Raw genomic sequence first — 20740 nt, 5'->3', positions numbered from 1 at the left:
AGAGGAGTGTTCGTTTGATGTTTATTTGAGCAAAAATGGAACCATGCTTACTCACAGCAGTCTGGAACTAGCTTTACTCATTAATACTACTTAATGGCCATCTGGGTCCTTGTGCATTGTCCCACATTCAGTTCCATTAGGGCATTCTACAGCCCCCACCTTTAAGATCTACTGGTAATGCTCCCCATCTCTGCCTTCCCCCGTGATGCAAGCAACCGCCTCTTCACTCCTCCTACCTCCACTGTTGCACCCCCCCAAACTCTGCTTCTTACAGCAGCCAGAGGGGTCCTTTAAAAGCTGTTTAGAAGGTAGGTGTGGTGAGCACACCTGTAATCCCAGCACTCTGAAGGCTGAGACAAAAGAATTGTTGCAAGTTTGAGGCCAACCTAGGCTACATGGTGAGTTCTAGGCCAGTCTGGAATACATAGGGAGACTCTGTCTCAAACAAAACAAAACAAAGCACCCTTCTGGGTCACATAGTTCCTTCCTCAGCTCAGAAGCCTCGGTGGCCTCCTGTTCTGCTTGAATCCAAATACTTCAGCAGGGCTGCAAGTCCTCGTGTGTGCGGTCAGCACCCAAACCCCAACCCCACCGTTCTAGCCTCTGATCTCCCTTTCTACCTCATCTCCCACCGGCCTGGCCACACCAAGCAAGTTCTCTAATAAGGGCCTCTGCATTGGTGTTTCCTTGGTCCAGACTGCCTTTCCTCTGACAGCCACCAACTTCCTTCCTTGGAATCCTTCGAGACTCCATCTCCTAATCCATCTTAATTATTCTTATAGGATTTACTACCATCTGATGTACTGTTTTCTGTTTATGGTCTGTCTTCCTCCTTAAAATATGAACTCCATGAGCAACAATCCTTGCTTTGTTCCTTGCTGGGTTTTCAGCACTTAGAGGAACTTTGAGCCCGGCACTTGTCTAAGTGTTGAGGATCCATGATCAACACAGGAGATCTCCACATTTCCACCCTATATTCTCAATACAAGAGGCTGCCGAGTCCAAATGCTGTGAAAGTGTGCAGGTTGTGCCCCCACTGACCTTGGGGACAGACACGTGTCCCTCCACTCAGTGAGGGTGAATTCACTAGGTCTGGACCTAACTAAATGTTGTATCTGAATAGTGCCAAGGTCCTATTTTCTTCTCTTGTTCTAATTTTTGGTTCTGGAGACTTCGCTAATTAGCATAGTGTTCAGAATAGTTGCACATGGCATCTGTGTCGATGATAACAAACCACACTGAAATTTGATGGCTCAAGATAAAAACAATTTATTATGCTCATAATCCTAAGCTGGGGTCAGCTGAGCAATTTCTTTGTTGATCTCCTTTGTCATTTATAGAGCTGCATAAACTGGTAGTTTTGTTCACATGTTTGATGGTTATGCTGGCTGTTGGCTGGGATGCCTCAATTCTCCTCCACTAATGACTTTTGATCCACTAGGGTGGAATGGGTTTTTTCACATAATGACAGAAATGTGGCAAAAGCTACATGGCTCCTTAAGGCCTAGCCTTGGGAGTTATGTGATGCTATTTCCTTCTCATTCTATTGGGCAAATTAAGCCTTAAGGGATTCCCAGATCCAAGGAGTGGAGGAAATACAGTGGACCCTCGAGTTACAACTGGTCTGACATATGAACAACTTGGGTTATGACCAGAATTTTGGGTTTTTGGTACCGGGGATCTAACTTGGGACCTTGCACTTGTGAGGCAGGGGCCGGAACCACTGAGCTAAATCCCCAGTCCAGAATTTTAGTTTTAACTTATGCACAAGGTCTTGAGTTATGACCCAAATGCCAGATGCTTATGTTTCCAGATGGTCTCAAACACAGACTTAAAGAGTACTGGGAGGACATTACAATATCCTTTCCTGTGTGGGATTAATTGAGAAATCCTGAGCCAGTGTCTCTCTAAGGACACTGAGATCTGGCTGTGTACAGGAGAGAGACTTTGAAGGCTGTGTAGAGGAGCCTGAGCCTTCAGTTGACCAACCTGAGTCACAATCAGCCCTCATGAATGAATTGAGTTTGTAAGTCAAGGGTTCACTGTAGTCTGTTTCTTGAAGAGAGGAAAGGCAGAAATCAAATGGCAAAGGGCTGAACACAGAAAGGTGTGATGTAATGGGAACCACTATGTAACAATATACTACAGTGTCTGAGGAGTATGTTGCCATGGGAAAGAATTCATATTTTTCTTTTTTTGGGGGGGTGTCTTACTTTATAGTGCAGCCTGGCCTTGAACTCACTATGTAGCCCAGGCTGGCCTCAAGCTTGCAGTGTTCCTCCTGTCTCAGCCTCCCGAGTGCTTCATATTTTTCTTGTAATTATATACACATACTTGTAAAAATACTTCAGGTGTGATACAGAGTCTTTGCTTTGCTTACTAAGTATATAGTTAAACTTCAGAATTGTGAACTTTCATTTTTGTAATAATTTTGAGTAAGATTTAATTAAAAAATCATTCAACTGGGCATGGTGGTATACACCTGTAATCCCAGCATCCTGGGAGGCTGAGGCAGGATGATTACAAGTTTTAGCCCAGCCTGGGTGCAGTGAGACCCTCTCTCAAAATAAAAAATGAAAAAGGGATTCAATCCCCAGTGTGAAAAAGAAAATCAGAGCAGGGCACAACATTGCAACCTGTAATTCCAACTGTTGGAGAGGCTAAGACTTAGAGAATCTCTAGTTCAAGGCCACCTTGAGCAACATGTTAAGACCTTGTCTCAAAACAAAACACAACAAAAGAGGAAAACCTCCAAACCAGAAACAACCTCCCCTCCAAAACCCTAAAAACTCATTCAGTTTTAGGTAATTTTTATATTTATTAATTAAATTTTATATTTTGCTTTGGAATGTTAGTAATTTTAAATGTTTTAGGAGAACAATTTTATTCTGTAAACACTTGGATTACTGGGAATGAAGACAAGTAGAGTTGGGATCAATTTAGATAATAGTACTGTGGGATTCAGAAAAGACAAAAGGCCAAAAAAGGAAAAGTATTCAGAAAGGCAGTCTGCTTAAATTTTTAAAAACTGAAAAAGCTGAGAGTGGGTAAACTTCTGTTGAGCAGGTCTGTTACACAATTTGTGGGCGGAGAACACCACAAATTCTTTTTGAATGAAGTCTTAATTGCTGATGAAACCTGAAAATAAGCAAGGACATTATTCTCAATAAATATGTAAAGTGAACAGGTAGACTACAATCCCTGAGCCTTCACAGTTTTTCTAACCCAGGATCTAATTGCAGACCGGAGGAGGCTTCCAATTGCATTTGCCAGCAGTGGGAGCGGAAGTGGTGTCAGTCTGGCCCCTTCTTGCAGGGAGTCTGTGTTAGGGTTCAGCAGAAAAGGGCGGGGGCATTCTGGGAAGCCTGTCGCTTGTCAGAGTCCCCAGAAAGGATGAACCTCCTGGGAAGCTCTGGGCCTTTGGTAGGGCTGGGGAAGAGCTCTATCCTGACAGCATCTCTGAGTCTTGCCAGAGCAGACGAAGTGCCCCATGTCCCAGTGTTGGATGTTTCTGTCCCTGCTCCCCGAAGTCTTTGGGCCTCTGCTTGCCCAACAAACAGTGGGAGTAGGTGTGGACTATTGGCATCACTTCTGGAAATGAAGGCAGCTGCTTTACCGTTTGCTTTTCCCTCCCTGCACAGTGCTCTATTTACCTATGAGAATCACTACAAAGTGACAGCCCCTCAGATCTGCTATCTCCTAGCAGCTGCTACAAGCCACTCAGGGTGGGGTTTGAAGAACACCGCAATGAGAGGGAGGACACAAGACAGCATTCCAGGGACAAGATGGAGGCTCCAAGATGGGGAGTGATTTCCTCAAGGTCACACAGCTCAGGAGAACCAGGATTCTCATTTTCCAGTTCAGATCTTTTCCCACTGTGTGAGTTAGAAGTACTGAGCGGTCCTCACATCTTAGTAGAAGCTTGTCATTTTATTTTCCTCCCTCACTTGCAAGACAGCCCATCCTAGCAAATTAGTAAATGGACATTAGTAACGGTCCAGAGGCTGAGGGACTTCGTGACCTTACCAATGAGAATATGAAAGTGTTAAATGAAGGTAATTAAATTCTCCCTTTTCCAGGCCTCTGGTTTATGAGAAAGCCCCACTCCCAGCTACCAAGAACAGCTCAATGTAACTGTAGGAAACTTGTTTCCTTTGGGGTGTTAGTTACATTTTGTACTGTGAAGATTTATAACTACAGTTAAAGGGTCGTAAAAGGATCCTAGCGTTCTGTTTGTTATGACATGTGAAAAGCAAACATCCAGACTACCTGATTTATAACAGTGCAATTTAGAAATAACTTAATTGTTCATTACAAGAGGAATAATGAAGTAGCAACTGCATGCTTTAGAGCAACAACAACAAAAATGATACAAGGGCTTAATTTTTAAAAATTAATTTTATTAGTACATTTTAGGTATACAATATAATGACATTCATCATTGGAAATTTGTACCTTTATGTAATCTGTCTTGGTTCTTATTTTTTTCTCCATTCCCCTGCCCTCCCTTCAACCTCTCCACTCCTTCCCTTCTTTCCTTTCCCCTACCCTTCCCACTTCCCCTTCCCCTTTGCTCCTTTTCTTCCTATTTCACATTATCTATTATACCTTTTAGTCCTCATTTACACTTTCAGTTTCTCACACCAGAGAAACTATTCAGTATTTACACGTGTGTCCTATTTATTTCACGTAAGAGTATCGCCTCAATGTGCATCCATTTAGCTATAAATGTCTCTAATTTGTCATACTTTATGGCTGAGTAGTACTCCATTTTATTTTTTAAAAACTCCACATTTTCTTTATCCAGTCTCCAGTTGATGGACAATTGGGCTGCTTCCAAGTTTTAGCTATTGCAAACTGTGGTATGATTCTTTTAATTCTTTGGGGAAGATAACCAGCAGGGGAATAGCTGGGTCAAATAGGACCTCTAGTCCTAGTTCTTTGAGGTATCTCCATACTGATTTCCACAGTGGTTGCACCAGTCTACACTTCCACCAGCAGTGGAGCAGGGTTCCTCTTTCCCCACAGCCCCACCACCATTTGTTATTGGTTGATTTCATGATGGCAGCCATTCTTTCTGGAGAGAGGTGGAATCTCAGCGTTGTTTTCATTTGCATCTCTCAAATGACCAGTGATTTTGAATATTTTTTCATATGTTTATTTGTTATTTCTTCTTTGTCTGAGAAATGTCTTTCCATTTCAGATGCTCATTTTTGAATTAGGTCTTTAAATTTGGAAGGTCTGATTTTTATGAGTCCTTTATGGATTCTAAAGAGTAGACCTTTGTCTGAGGAACAGCAGGTGAAAATTTTTTCCCACATTATGGGTTGTCTCTTCACACTGTTGGTGGTTTCTCTTGCTGTGAAGAAGCTTTTTAATAAGAAGAGATCCCACTTATTGAACAAGGGCTTTTTATTTTTTGGTACCGGGGGTCGAACTTGGGCCTTGTGCTTCGAGGCAGGTAGCGGAACCACTGAGCTAAATCCTTGGCTAACTTTTTATTTTTTAATTTAAAAAGTTTTGGCTTTGAGCCTGGTGTGGTGGCACATGCCTGTAATCCCAGCACTTGGGAGGCTGAAGCAGGGGAATTCCCAGGATTCAAGACCAGCCTGGGCTACACAGTGAGTTCAAGGCCAGTGTGAACTACACAGCAAGACCCTGTCTCACAAAATCAAAATAAATAAATAATAAATAAATTTTGGAAAATTAATGATCCACAAACAGGACATAGTGAAAGTGCTGTCTTCCATTCTGTCTCCTGGCCACCTTCCCACAGGTAATCGGCATGAGCTGTTCTTGTGATAGCTTTTAAGGATATCTCATGCACATAGATGCATTTATGTGGATAGTCAACTCCTCCCTTACAAAAACAGGAGCATATTAAAGCTCATTGCCCTGTTTCTTGATTTTTTTTCTCTTAATATATTCATTTATCTGAAGGTTGGAGGGTTGGACCTGGGGCGCTTCCCAGGTTCAGGTGTGTGGTCCCTCAGCTCCAACAAAAGATCTCCTGCCTCTCCCTTTCTACCAAAGAGATTAAAAGACAAATTTAGAGAATGGTGGGTCTGCCAATGGTAACAAGATCTCCATGAATAAGTTTTGTTAACCAGCCCTTATCGGCTGCTTATGTACCTTCCTCAAGTTTCTGCTCCTATGTATTCAAAACCTCTTTCCTTTCTTGTCTCTAAACTGGTTTTTAAGAGCCAGAATTCAAAGCCACTTCTCTGAGAACTATGCATTCTCTGGGTTTCTCTCATGTATATATGAAATATGCATGTTAATAAACTTTGGTTTGTTTTTCTGTTTTTAACCTCTTTTGTCATGGAGCTATGCTCTAAGAACCTATGAAGGTTGAAGAAAAAATTATGTCAATAAAAGATTTGCCAAGGTCTGACATGAGGGAATGAGTTGTGCCTAGGTCCGAAGAGAACAATTGGAGTGCATTTGGTGGGTGAGGAGTTGAGACAGGGTCTCGCTATGTAGTCCAGGATGGCCTCGAACTCACTATATAGCCCAAGCTGGCCTCAAACTTACAGCGATCCTCTTGCCTTAGCCTCCTGAGTGCTGGGATTATAGGTGTGTGGTCTTGGCCCATGAGGGGAACATTCAAAGTGAGGGGAACACTCATGTGAAGCAGGACAGAACTTGATTGCGAACCAAAGCAGCCCTGGGGCTGGAGCAGAACAAATGTATCTTGGGGATATTCTGTAGCATAAAAATGTCCTTATTCTTTTCCACATCTGTACCTTATCTCACTGTATGTACCACAGCTGAACTAAGTTGTCTCCTGCTGATGAAGATGTAGGAGACTTCTGCTCTCTTGTGATTGCAAGCAATATTGCAATGAAAATCTTTTCAGGTAGTCCTTTGCCCATATTCAAGTTATCTGTAGATAAAATTCCCAGAAATGAAATGGGTAGGTAAAGGGTATTTGTACTTTTATTTTAAAAATAGACTTTATTAAACTATAACCAACAAAAAAGTCATCCTATTTTTGCCCTCCTGCCAGAAATACATTGAACTTTTTAATTCATTCAGCAAATTTTTACTGAGTGCCTCCCGTGGAGCAGGTACTAGATGAGAAGAGATCACAACATCTCATCCTGGTTCACAGAGCAGACGAACTGGGCCAGACCAAGCTGTGAGGTGCTTCATCCTCAACAAACTCAAACACTTGACACCAGTTTGTTCAGATGATTTTAAGTGGAATCAATTCTGAGCTGCTCATTCCAGGAAAAAAAAAGGGCTGGGGCTACTGTTCAGTGATAGAGCACTTGCATAGCATGAACGAGGCCTGGCTTCAACCCCTAGTACTGGGGTGGGGGCGGGGTGGGAAAGCCAAAACAAACAGATTTTTCACAATGGAAAGCTATGAATTTTAACAATCAGTATCTTACCTTTCCCTAGCTGGTACCATGAAAATGACCTTAGCAAGGTCTGGACAGCTCATCAAGTCCAAAGTGGTGGACATAGAGGATCCTTACAGTGACCACCCACTCGGAGCTGCCAGCCCCTCAAAAGCACCCAGAGAGAAGGGAAAAACCCTGAAATGAAAATGTTACCATTTAGGTCCACCTATTCAGGTTCGTTTGCTGCCATTGACTAAGTCAAAAGTTGTTCATTTCGATAAAAAGGAAAAAAGGATTTATTCAATGCTAGCTATCTCTGTGGAGATGGAGAGTCTTCATCACACAAATCACCATCTCACCATGCACAGCATCTTTTATAGCAAGGGACAATGCTGGAGGGAATACAGTGAGTTGATAGACCTGTCAGGCTTGTTTCATTCCTCCGGGACCCAGACATATGCTTCCCTTCCCAGTGGAAATGAATCTGGATTTAGCACCTTCCTAGTCTGTCCATTCACCTCTGCTGAGAAGTGGGGGCAAGGAGTTATGCCCTAGGCCTGAGGAAGTTTGAGGAAGCACTTGTCTCTAAAGGAAACAAACCTAATTTTTAAAGTTCTGTCTAATTATTGCTCCTTTCAGGAGAAACAGAGGACTGTGCTACTTTGGGGCTGTGACTCTTTCTCTTGGCTGGCTCGTCAAGATTGTTACCAGAATCAAATGTCTCTGCTGCTCGCCTCTAGAGTGACCACAAATTCGGGTGACTGAAGTCGGTGGAAGGAATCAGATTTTATTCACAGGTGGCCCTGAAGAAGACAGAGGGGCTTTTTTTTGGTCTCAAATCTCTGTCTTAGATGAGCTCAGGGTATGAGGGGATTTTATAGGAGTAAAAAGGAGGTAAGTGAACAGAAGGGTAGGTGGTGGGTGAGGTCCCTGTTACGAAAGGGTGTGTCTTGTTTCCTCTTTTATGATGGAAGCTGCAATAGTCTCCTCCAACTTCCTGTAGCTGCCAGTAGTTTAGTGAAAACTAAGGAAAGGCTTCTCAGCAAAAAGGGAGGGACAAGGAACAGAGGAGTTTCAATGGAGGCCCTCTTGAGCCTTCAGCCCCTGGAAATCCAGGACAGTTGGTCCCAATTTTCTTCTGTAAGCAATGACAGAATTATTATTCCTCCTCCTTCCACTTCCTTTCTGAGAAAGCTCAGTAGCATGCAACTTTGGCTTCACTTGAAAAATCTTTTTAAAAATCCTGATGCCTGGAAGCTCAGTCCTGAGTTTCTAATTTAGTTGGTCTGGAATGTAACTTGGGCATCCAGAATTTTTAAAAGCTACTTAGGATTTTCTTTTTCTTTTTAAAGTGCTGTGTATTGAAACCAACCGTTGCACATCCTGGGCAAGCACGGTACCATTGAGATACACTCCCACCTAATTTAGCTAATTCTAAAGTTCAGCCAAGGTTGAGGTTGAACCACCCATATATAAAGATCTATATTGAATGCAGAATAATGCGTATAGTGGGCTACCACTATGCAGGAAATGGAAAAGATAACTTTTATATATTCATTCGTATATACATACATTATGTCTGGAAGTGTTATCAGCTAGTATGGGTCTTTGCTTTAGTGATAATGGAAATTAAAACTAAAGCGACATTATGAATTTACAGGCAAACGTTTTAATGGAAGGTGAAAGACGAGGAAAGATTACAGCTTGAGGAACAGCTGGAAGGGGTACACCCTGATGGAGAGGGCCAGTGTGACCTGCCCACAGAAGAACGATTCGATGGGGCAGTGGGCCAGGCCCTGGTCAGTCATTATCTCAGCCCTGGTTTTGTAACTTTTAAGGAATCTTCATGGCTTGAGGAGTCATTCTTTCTGTTTGTGGCAACTCAACAAGACCCTGTCTCAAAATAAAAATGGGCTGGAAGTATAAATTATTGCAAAGGTCCTGGGTTCAACCCCCAGTACCACAAAACAAACAAACAAATTACATTTACATACATGAAAGAGGTTTCCAGTAGTAGAACTCTAGCTCTGTTATTTCTTATTTCCTTTAAAAAATATAAACCATTTTAATTATTTTTTATATAATTAATTAATTAATTAATTAAGAGACAGGGTCTTACTATGTGGCTCAGGCTGGCCTTGAACCTGGTGATCCTTTTACCTCAGCTTCTGGAGTGCTGGGATTACAGGTGTGTATCACCATGCCTGGTTTATTTTTATAATAAAATTAAAAATAGGAAGAAGCCTAAAAATCTGTTTATCTGGAGGCAGAATTTGGGCTCCATTGGAATTTGGGCTCCATCTTCCTGGTGTGGCAGGTTTTGCTCTTCTTTCCTTCTAGTGCCTTGTGGGTTCCTCTCTTCTTACTCAAGAGGAAGCCTAACTGTTGAGGTTCAAAATCTGCCCAGTTGCCTCAGAAGGGTACTTAGTGGGAGGGGAGTATCACTGGAGCTGGGCACCTGCCAGGGGATACAATATACCCCCACAAAGTTGCAGTTCAGAGTTCTTGGCCTCAGTCATTCACGTTTTTTTCCTTGTAGCCTCACTAACAATTGTTTGCTGAAACTTCTACAATTTTGTGCAAACCACAAATATCCTCCACAATTGTTCTTTTGGCAGGAGTTTTCCAAGTAGCCAATCCAAGAGCGTTATTCTGTTCTCCTTGCTGCTGATTGGCTGCTACCCTGTAACCCATCTCTGGCAGATGCACCAGCTTTGCTGAACCATAACAGGTTGCTGTACTGCATGTAGCTATTTTGAATATTCTCGGTTTTGCTCTTCCTAAAGCCCTAAGATGCCGCCAAAATGCCCTGTACCTTCCAAGGCTTTGTTAATATAGCATTTTATTAAATTACATAGTGGAGGGATACATAGCAATTTAGGGTTCCAATTATAAAAATAGGCATTTATAGGCATTTTTCTAAGCATTTTGACCATATCTGATATTTGTGTCATTTCACAATTCACAGGTGCTCTAGCAATGTAATCCCCTGTGAATTTTGGGAGTCCACTGTACCATACAAATTGTGCAGATGACTTTTACCGCATGCTGGACATTTTGCCAGGCTGTGGAGGGGGCAAAAGACCAGCTGACAGGACCTGCCCAAAAGATCCTCCTTGTGTGAGATATCAGCGAGGACACGTGTGTCTCTAACATTTATGGGGCCAGGATGATCATATCAGTAGAGGCTCACACATTACATTTTTATTTTTTTATTTTCTTTTTACATTTATTTATTTATTTATTTATTTTTGGTACTGGGGATCGAACTCGGGAACTTGTGCTTGTGAGGCAGGCACCAGAACCACTGAGCTAAATCCCCAGCCCCCACATTACATTTTTAAATATTTAGCTGGATGTGGTGACACACACCTGTAATCCCAGCCCTCGAGAGGCTGAGGCAGAAGGATCACCTTGAGTTTGAAGCCAGCCCAGGCTACAGAGTTCGTTCGAGGCCAGCCTGAATTACATAGCAAGACCCTTTGTGAAAAACCAAAATGAAACAAAACAAAAACCAACCAACCAAACAAAAAAAATAAATAAATAAATAAATAAATAAATAAATAAATATTTAAAAGCTATAACTCTAGTAAACAAATCACCACTGACTAAAATACTGTCTGTTCACAATGAAAAGCCTGGAAAGGTTCACTCTATGTCCTCAGAGTTCTGTGTTGGAAGTGGCTGTGGCAGGCAGCTTCTAGGATGGCCCCAGGGATTTCTATTCCTGATATTTACATCCTATGTATTCCCCTCCACCCTGTCTCTTGAGTATAGATGCTGTGGTTTAGATCTAGATTGTCCCCTCAAACTCTCATGTGTTTAGAGGTGAACCTTTGGGAAAGGACTGGCTCATGGGGCTGCTATAATCGATGGTGCATTAATTCCACTGAGGGCATGACCTGGAAGGGTATATTTCCCTCCTTGGTTCCTCTCTTCTCTCTCTGCTTCCTGACTGCTGTGGCTTGAACAGCTTTTCCTTTGCCATCTGTCTTTGGAGTCAGCTAACCATAGACTGAAACTGTGAGCCAAAACTACACCTCTCCTCCTTTAAGTTGTGCGTGTTGGGTATTTAATCTCAGTGATGGGAAATGGACTAAGACAGTAGGCATGATCAATAGGTGGCTGCCTCCTCCTCTTCCTCTTCTCTCTCTCTCTCTTTTTTTTTTGGTACCAGGGATCAAACTCAGGACCTTGGGTTTGTGAGGCTGGCAGTGGAACCACTGAGCTAAACCCCCGGCCCCTCTTCTTCTCTTTCTTCTTCTCCTTCTCTTTCTTCTCTTTCTCCTTCTTCTTCTTTTTAACTATACTGGGGATTTAACCCAAGGCTTTTGCCCTCAACTACATCTCCAGCCTTTTTTCATTTTTTATTCTGAGACAGGGTTTCACTGAATTGCCCAGGCTGGTCTTGAACTTGTGATCCTCCTGCCTCAGCCTCCCAGACTGCTGAGGTTCCAGGCATCTGCAAACATTACCTGGCTATAGGTGACTTCTAGTCAATGGAATATGATAGAGAGGATGGGATATCATTTCCATGATGAGGTTCCCCATGATAGCGACCTCTCTCTCTAGCAGACTTCCTCCCTTTCTGCTCAGATGAATCCAGCTGCCAAGCAGCAGAAGTTCATGTGACAAGTAAATGAAGGCAATCTCCACCAACAACCAGCCTGAAACTGAAGCCCCCGGTCTGCTATCCCTCAAAGAACTGGAACTCCACTGATAACTGCATGTGCTTGGAAGCTGATCCTTCCCCACTTGAGCCTTCAGATGAGACTGCAACTCTGAATACACTTGAGAGAACCTGAAACAGAAGATTCAACTGAGCCCTCTGCAGATTTTTAAATCCTAGAAACTGTGAGATAAGAAATATGTGCTGGCTGGGCATGGCAGCGCAGGCCTGTAATCCCAGCTTTTGGGAGACTGAGGCAGGAGGATCTCTGTGAGTTCAAAGCCAGCCTGGGCTACATAGTGAGGCCCTGTCTCAACCCCCCCCACACAAAAAAGTGCTGTGTTGAGCCATAAGCTTATGGTACTGTTATATAGCCATAGATACCTAATGTAATAGCATTGCTGAAAGAGAGGCCCTTCAGCCCTGGCTATCAATTGGTGGCCCACTCATCTTCTCTTCCCTCCCTCTCATTATCCTGAACCCAGGGGCCCCCGTGGTCACTTCTGTAGACATGCCAGCTCTCACATCAGTGCTGCCCACTCTACCAATACTCCTACACACAGGCCTGGAGTATGTGCACACTCCGGGACCCCAACAGCAGTGTTGCTCCTGGAAGATGGGCAAGGGGATGACCCATGCAAGCTGTGGCAATGCCTCAAGGCCATTTGTGCAAGGAATGCCAGGGAGGGGCTGCAGGGCTTTGCCTCCTGCAGATTCTCCACCCACCGAAAAGGGCCTCACTCGTGAAGTTCAGAGCAAGCCCCTCAGGGGCACAGAACAAAGCTGGAAGCCCTTCTTGCACATGGAGGCCAGCACTGCCAGATGAGGGGCACTGGCTGAGGGCTGGGTGGGTGGATCTGAGCAGAGCACACAGGAGGGAAATCTTCAGAGGGAGCTGTGGGTTGAGCTAGACTATAAAAATGGGAATAGGAAGGCTTTCTGTGAGGCAGCGAGAACCTAGTCATGGGTTTCTTTGTTTTTTGAGACAGGGTCTCACTATGTATCCCAGGCTGGCCTTCAACTCATAACAACCCTCCTGCCTCAGCCTCCCAAGTGCTGGGATTATAGGGGTGTGCCACCACACCTCGCTAGTCATGAGTTTCTGACAGTGTTTTTTCTTTAGTGGGAGAGGAACTGGCACTCTGGAGTCAAGTGTGTCTATTCAAACCTTGTCTCTGCATACTGGTTGTGTGACTTTCATCAAGTTCCCTAAACTCTGAGTCCCTCTTTCCTTGTCTATAAAGTGGTAACTATTTTATAGGTTTGTGGAGAGGATTGGTGTGTGGAAAATGCCTGGTAAGTGCTTAATGATCACTTAATGAACAATTGAGGAAATGGGCTCAGGGCACATGAGGGATGATTGCTATGGTTCAGATCTAAAGTGTCCCTCCTGCAAAGGCTCACTGTTTTCAGAAGTAAAGGTAATTGGATCATGAGGTCTCCAAGTAATCCATGGGTGGATTCATAATTTGTATTTTTTTTTTTTTGGTACCGGGGATTGAACTCAGGAACTTTCACTTATGGGGCAGGTGGCTGAACCACTGAGCTAAATCCCCTGCCCTGGATTCATAATTTGATGGCAGTATTGGGAGGTAATGGAAATTTAGAGTTGAGGCCTAATTTAAAGGAATGGATGGAGGGGTGTGACCTTGGGAACTATATCTCGTTCCCAGCACCGTTGTTACTGGCTCTTTCACTCTCTCTCTGCTTCCTGGCTGCCATAAGGTGAGCAACTTTCCTCTGCCATGCCCTTCTGCCATGGTGGTTCTGCTTCCCCACAGGCCTAAAAACAATGAAGCCAGCAGACCATGGCTAAAACTTCTGAAATTGTGAGCCGAAAGAAACTTTTCCTCTTCTGAGTTGATTTTCTCGGGTGTTTTGTTACAGCAATGGAAAGCTAACACAGCAATCTTTCTGCTCCCCAGTGCTACTTGCCTTACCTCCTAGGCCAGGAGGGATCGGGAGGGGGCGTTGAGTTGCTGGAATGCCCATTTGGTCAGCGAACTTTTGTGGAAACTTGCAGAGTGTGATTGTAACTCAGGCCATCCTTTGTCAAACTCCCTGAGAGCTGATGACACCACAGGAGGTGCCTCCAGAGTGCAGACCTGGCACCATGGTGCCTGCTGTAGGCAGAGAGCACCACTGGGCAGGGCCCTCGGTCCCAGCTTGTGTTGCTTCCTCTGGAAAGAGAAAGGGTTGCCGGTGGCCCTCAGAGTGTGAACCACAGGCTGCAGGCTCGCAAACCCAGAGCGAGGCACCTAGGGGGATATGAGGGAACAGAAGTCCCTATTTACCCCAGGAGAGTTTAGAAACTGAGGGGCTAAAGGGCAAGGGGGTGAGGGTGGGTAGGGACTTTCTGATGAGAAACAAAAGTACAGGGCTCTGTTCAAAAGGCAGGAGAAAGGCTTTTTCCTTTCTTCACCCGTCTCCCTCTTGACCGGTCACATGTTTTAAAATTTGCGACCTCATTTCACTACTCTTTCAGGCACAGGGATGCAGGCAAGGTAAACAGACCCTTTCAGTCCTCTGGGACCCGTGTTTGCAACCAGGTCCCTGCAGAGGACGCTGCAGCTCACAGGGAGACCTCTGGGCTCTGGCTGGAGTAACAGTGATGTGGTGAGAAGGCAGTGTGGCTGGCACAAGTGGGCACTGGGTTGATTAATAACGGCATTTCCTCCCTCTCCAGCTTTGCAGTTGCCTGCACTGTGGTCAGTGCAGCAGTGCATCTCTGTATAATCTTCTTTGACAACTGGGAGGGATGCAACTCACAAGACTAATCCAGTTACAGTAACTGAGAGCTCTGGCTGCTCACCGTTGACAAGGTGAACACAAGGGCATCCCAGTTTGGGGATCTGGTGCTTTAGGACCAGCAGGCTGCCAGCACAGAAAACATTTTCCTGCTTCTGCATCCTGGGATATTTTTGTTTCATGACAAATTGTGACTGTCACTTTGGGGCTGTGTCAATTAGGGTAATGTGAAGGGAGCCAAGTGGATTGGGCTCCCCATGTCCCATAGCTGGGCCTGTGATTGATAGACACTTCAGCCCAGGAAAGGATGTGCCCTGAGAAGGGAAGGAGAAAGCTGAGGTCTCCATGTGGCCTTCAGGGGCTTCAGTGTTCTCTTCTGTAACACAAGGATATTAAATTAGATTATCCCATGACTACCGTTTTCCCTTTTAACATTCCATGTGGTTGAGGATTTGAAAGGGACATTTCAACCTAGACTGTTAGTTTTATAGGAAGATCAATAAGAACATAGGGCAGAGGGGATATAAATGGAAAGGTGAAAATGTTCTGTTTACGTGTTTGGTGCTTCTTTGTAGGCACTGGAAAGCCATGGAAAACACCTGAGGTCAGGAAGGGAGTGAATTCAGAGTTGAACCATAGAAAGATAAAGCAGGATGCCATGTTTTACAAGAATTGAAAATGGAAAAGAAGGCAGTTAGGTGTCCACACACATACCGCTTTACCCTTACTGGGTAGCACCAGGCTGTCACCCTAAGGAGTTGTCCTAATTCAGCACCACCCTACCACTAGGCTAAGAGTCTTCTCTCTCCCTCTCTCTCTCCCCCTAGGGATTGAATGAACCCTGAAGCACTTTTTTTTAAATTCAAGGTCTCACTAAACCTTGGCTTCAACTTGTTTTTGATCCTCCTGCCTCAGACTCCCACAGTGGAGAGTTCTTTTCTTCTTCTTCTTCTTCCTCCTCCCCCTCCCCTCCCCTCCCCCTCCCCCTTCTTCGTCTTCTTTTTTTTTTTTGGAGAGTTCCTGTTTCCTCATAATCTCACTGTCATTTGATATTGTCAGACCTGTCCATTTTTGCCAATTAGTATGGAGGGAATTGGCATTTCATTGTAGTTTTAACCTGCATTTCCCTTGTTTGCAGTGCAGCAAAACATCTTTTATATATTTGTTAGATTCTTGCTTTTTTTTTTTCCTGTGAGTTTCCTATTCTTTCTTTTATCTAGTTCTCCTTGTGGATTTTTTTGATGTTACTGTTTTTTGCAGACCTGGGCCTAGAACCCAGGGTTTCACACCTACTAGCAAATGCTTTATCACTGAACTATATCCCCAGACCCTTTTGTGTATTTTATTTTATTTTTAAAAAATATTTTGTGGTGCTGAGGGTTGAACCCCGGACCTTGCACATGCTAGCCAAGTGCTCTACCACTGAGCTACATCCCTGGCTCTTTAAAAAATTTTATTTGGAGAAAAATCCTTACTAAATTGCCCAGGTTGGCTTTAAATTTGCAGTCTTTGTGCCTCAGCCTTCTGAGTAGCTGGAATTACACATGTGTACCACTATGCTAGGCCTCTTTCTGTATATTTTACATATTTCTTTCCGTACAGGATCTGGATACTTACCTCTTCTACTTACATCCAATACAAATATATTTCCCATTTATTCTTCTTTTGTGTGTGTGTGGCCCTGGGGATTGAATCCAGGGTTTTCACTGAGGAACACTGCCAATCCTTTAAAACTTTTTCTAAAAAATGAGACAGGATCTGTTATGGCTTACATTTAAATGTTCCCCCAAAACCTCATGTGCTCATAGGTAGGGCTTTTGGGAGATGAATGAATCATGGGTATGTGATACTAGATTAATCTACTGATTGGTTTAGTGTAGTTCTGTGTGTGGACGATGGACTTGCTAAAGAGAGAAGACCCACCCTGGGTGTGGGTGGCACCAACCAATAGGCTTGTAGCCTGGATGGAATAAAAAGGGAAAAAAGGAAAGGTTACTGCCTCCTGACTGCTCTACTTTGGACTGTTTCTCTTCTTGATACCACTCTGCCATGCTGCTCTGTTTTGGAGCCAGCTGACCATGGCTTGAAACCTTTACAAACTGTAAGCTAAAATAAACCTTTCCTCCTCTACCTTTTGGGTGTCAGGTATTGTGTCTCAGCAATAAGAAAGTAATTAAAACAGGGTCTCATTCTGTTGCTAAGTTGCCCAGGCTGGGCTGGAACTTTCGATTCTCCTGCCTTAGCCCTCAGAGTGCTGGGATAACACACATGTACCACCACACTTGATTTTACTTTTTACTTTTACTTTACTTTGTCTTTTAAAAATTTAACAGTAAAGTTTTATTGTTCAAAATGTACAGCTTGTTGAACCTGCCATGTGTCTTCACCAGCAGCTGGGGCATCTCTACCCTTGTTATTTCTGGTATAAATAATTTGAGCTCTGTGCTTTGAAACCAGTTTGATAAGTCCTTTACTAAGGACCTTCTGAAGGGCTACCCTGGCCAGTGGATCATGTATCTTCAGTCTCTCAGAGACCACAGCTGGGGTTATTTTATAGTTGGGAACTCCCTTACAGTGTTTGTCATAGGTAGATTTATCAAATGAGACCAGGTTGTTGAGCTTGTCCTGAACTTTGCCTTTAGACTACTTCTTTTGGCCTTGCGTCCAGATTTTTTTCCTGGGTCTTAGTCTTTCCTGGCCAACTTTCCAGGGCCCCTTCTTGTCAACATTGGGCAGCACTGTGGAGCTTGGATAGCAACAATGACCACTGCAGCCTCAGTAAGATGTCAGACAAAAAAGGTAAACTTTGTCTTTTAATTTTGGTTATTTTGGTGACTTCAGAAAAGTAATCACGAATAAGTGAAACATAGTTTATTAACATTTGTATTTATAGTTTGTTTTTTGGTGTCTTTTAAAGAAATCTACATTCAAATAATAAAGCTAGTTTATATTTTCTAAGAGTTTTAATGTTTTCTTTTGACTTGTAAGTCTTTAATCCACATTGAAGTTATTTTTGCATATGGCTTAAGGTAAGGATATAATTTTATCTTTTCCACATGGTTACTCCGTTGTCCCAGCAATGTGTATTGAATGGTTCATGGCTCAGCCCTGTTGCCCAGGGCCAGGACTGGATGAAGCAAGCAAAATACCAGCCATCAGGATCCTGCAAGTTCATGGTGGGCAACTGAGTGTAGGCACCTTCTTAAATTTTGGCTCACTCTCTTCTGGTACTGCTGCCATTCTTCCCTCTGGAAACCCAGGTGGGTTAGTTACTTTTCTCTCGTTGCTGAGACAAATTGCCAACACCCAAAGTTAAAGGGGAAAGTGTTTATTTAGCTCACTGTTTGTAGAGGTTTCAGTCCATAATCAGCTGTCTCCAAGGCAGAGTGGCATATGGCAGAGAGGCATAGCAGAGGAGAAACAGTTCATGGCATGGCACTTATATGGTAGCAAAAGCAACAAGGAAACTTTAACAGTGTCTTTCTGCCTCTTTTATCTTATCCACACTGCCGGGATTGGGGTGGTGCCAAACCAATCAGTGTACTGGTTAAGTCATTACTTGCCCTTAATCCCAGCATCACACATTCTAGATTCAGCCACCTCTGAAAAAACCACACATGACTGCACGAGGCTTTGGGGGGACATGTAGACCCAAACCATAGCACCAGCCATGTTGGGAAGTTTCTTCTTGTCACTGATGATCCCTAACACCTAGGAGATTTAGGGTCTCCTGCTCAGGAATGATACAGAAGCGTCTTTGTGAAGAAGGAGAAGGAGCAGCCCTGGAATCTCCTATCTTCTCTGGCTGGGGTGGCCAAGGGAGACCTGAGAGAACAGGGTAACTGGGACCTTGTGACTTGAGGTGCTGTTAGAGGCTTCATAGTTGACTGAAGCTTCCAAGGGAAAGAGGCTGGGATATACAGGATCTCTCTCCTCCACCATCATGAATGGAGCTTGCAGGATCTGGTGCCTGTGGTACTAGTGATTCTTGTCCCCTGCCTTCTCCATAGAATGTGGAAGGTGCTTGGGGGCACTCCAAGAAGTTTTAGCTACACAAAGACATGGAATCAGACAATAGTAGAAGTAGAGAAACTTTTTCTTCTTTTAATTCTTGGGTTTTTTTCCCCTTGGTACTAGGAAACTACATTCCCAACTTTTATATATATATATATATATATATATATATATATATATATATATATATATTTTGAGACAAGGTCTCCTTAAGTCACTAAGTTGCTCAAGCTGAGCTGGAACTTTTTTTTTTTTTGGTACCAAGGATCGAACTGGGGTCCTTGTGCTTGCACAGCAGGAGGTGAAACCACTGAGCTAAATCCCCAGCCCTAGGCTGGAACTTTTTATCCTCCAGCCCCAGCCTAACAGAGTGCTGGGATTATTATAGATAACTGAGTTAAACAGAAATATTATAGGCAATCAGATAGGGCTAGGTCCTCAAGAGAGTCATGACAGGTGAAACACACCACAGTTGGGCCTGGAGACACATCTGCTGGAGACCAGGCCTCAAGATAAAGACAAGATGACCAGACCTACATTTCATACTTCCTCAAAGGACAAACATTGGGCCTAATGAAGTCTAAATAGATATCAGCCATCCGGTGGGTGACCAGAGACCTCTGGACCCATCACTTCCTAGGAGAACTCTTTGTTCTTTCCATCCACACTTGTTACATGACTCGTTTCCCAATTGGACCACCATTACCTAAATGACTATACTTGTGATCTTATTGGATGATCATGACTGTGGCCAACATTGTACCCATGTGGATTTTGCTCTATAAAAATCTGTAAAGTGGGTTACCCAGTTACCCACTTGAGTCCCTCTCTGCCCCTCAGGAGCTTTCCTATCAATAAATATCTTCCTACTATTAACCTCCATTGTTCCTAGAATTAATTCGCTTTTTAGAGAACAAGAGCTGGGCATATCATACAGCTAACAGGTTGGGAGATATAATATTTCATATTTCATCACCAGTATTATTTCCTGTATCATGATTATAGGCACTGGGAACTGAATCTAGGACTTTTGAACTAAGCTACACCCCCAGTCCTCTTTATTTTTAAATTTTGAGACAAGGTCTTGTTAAATTGCCCAGGTGGGACTTGAACTTGTGATCCTCCTGCTTCAGGCCCTCAGAGTGCTGGGATGTGCTCAGTTCCTTTTTTTTTATTTTTTGAGACAGTCTCACTACATACCCAGGCTGGCTTCAAACTTATGATCCCCCTGGCTCAATCTCCCAAGTAGCTGGAATTGGAGGTGTGTATCACCTTTCCAGGCCTTTTGATTCTTTTTCAATCCTTCTAATTCTATCTGGGAGAACTCACCCCCTTCACAGTTGCTAATTCTCCCTTGTAACCCCTAGGGACTGGCTTCAGGCTTTGGAATGGGGAGCTCTGGTATCTGACTAGATATTTAATCTCTTTTTCTGTTTTGTTTTTACTGTGTTTTTTTGGAGGTTACTTGACATCCTGGCAAGTGGTAGCAGTTGGCTATTAATAATACTCATGTTATCTATTATACATTTTGATCCTTATTTACACTTTCAGTTTCTCACACTAGAGAAACTAGTCGGTATTTACACGTGTGTCCTGTTTATTTCGCTTAAGAGTATGGCCTCTATGTGCATCCATTTAGTTATAAATGTATAATAGATAATGTGAAATAGGAAGAAAAGTTCCGAAGGGGAAGGGGAAGGGGAAGTGGGAGATGTAGGGAAAAGGAAAGAAAGGAAAGGAATAAATATGAGAAAAGGAAAAAATAGAAACAAAGTCTTTGTATATAGGGAGGGGTGGGGGGGTTAATAGGAGGGAAGAGGAATGGGGAAAAAATAAGAATCAAGGTATATCATATAAAGGTATAGATTCTCAATGATAAATGTTATCATATTGTGTACCTAAAATGTACCCAAAAAATTAATAAAAAAAATACTCATGGCATGTTTTCTTTTAAATCATT

The sequence above is a fragment of the Heterocephalus glaber genome, unplaced genomic scaffold (assembly GCF_053883595.1).
Source record: "Heterocephalus glaber isolate CG9 unplaced genomic scaffold, H.glaber_assembly_v1.0 deba00001457, whole genome shotgun sequence".
NCBI lineage: Eukaryota > Metazoa > Chordata > Mammalia > Rodentia > Bathyergidae > Heterocephalus > Heterocephalus glaber.
The sequence above is the reverse complement of the archived record's forward strand: the minus strand, read 5'-3'. Positions refer to the sequence as shown.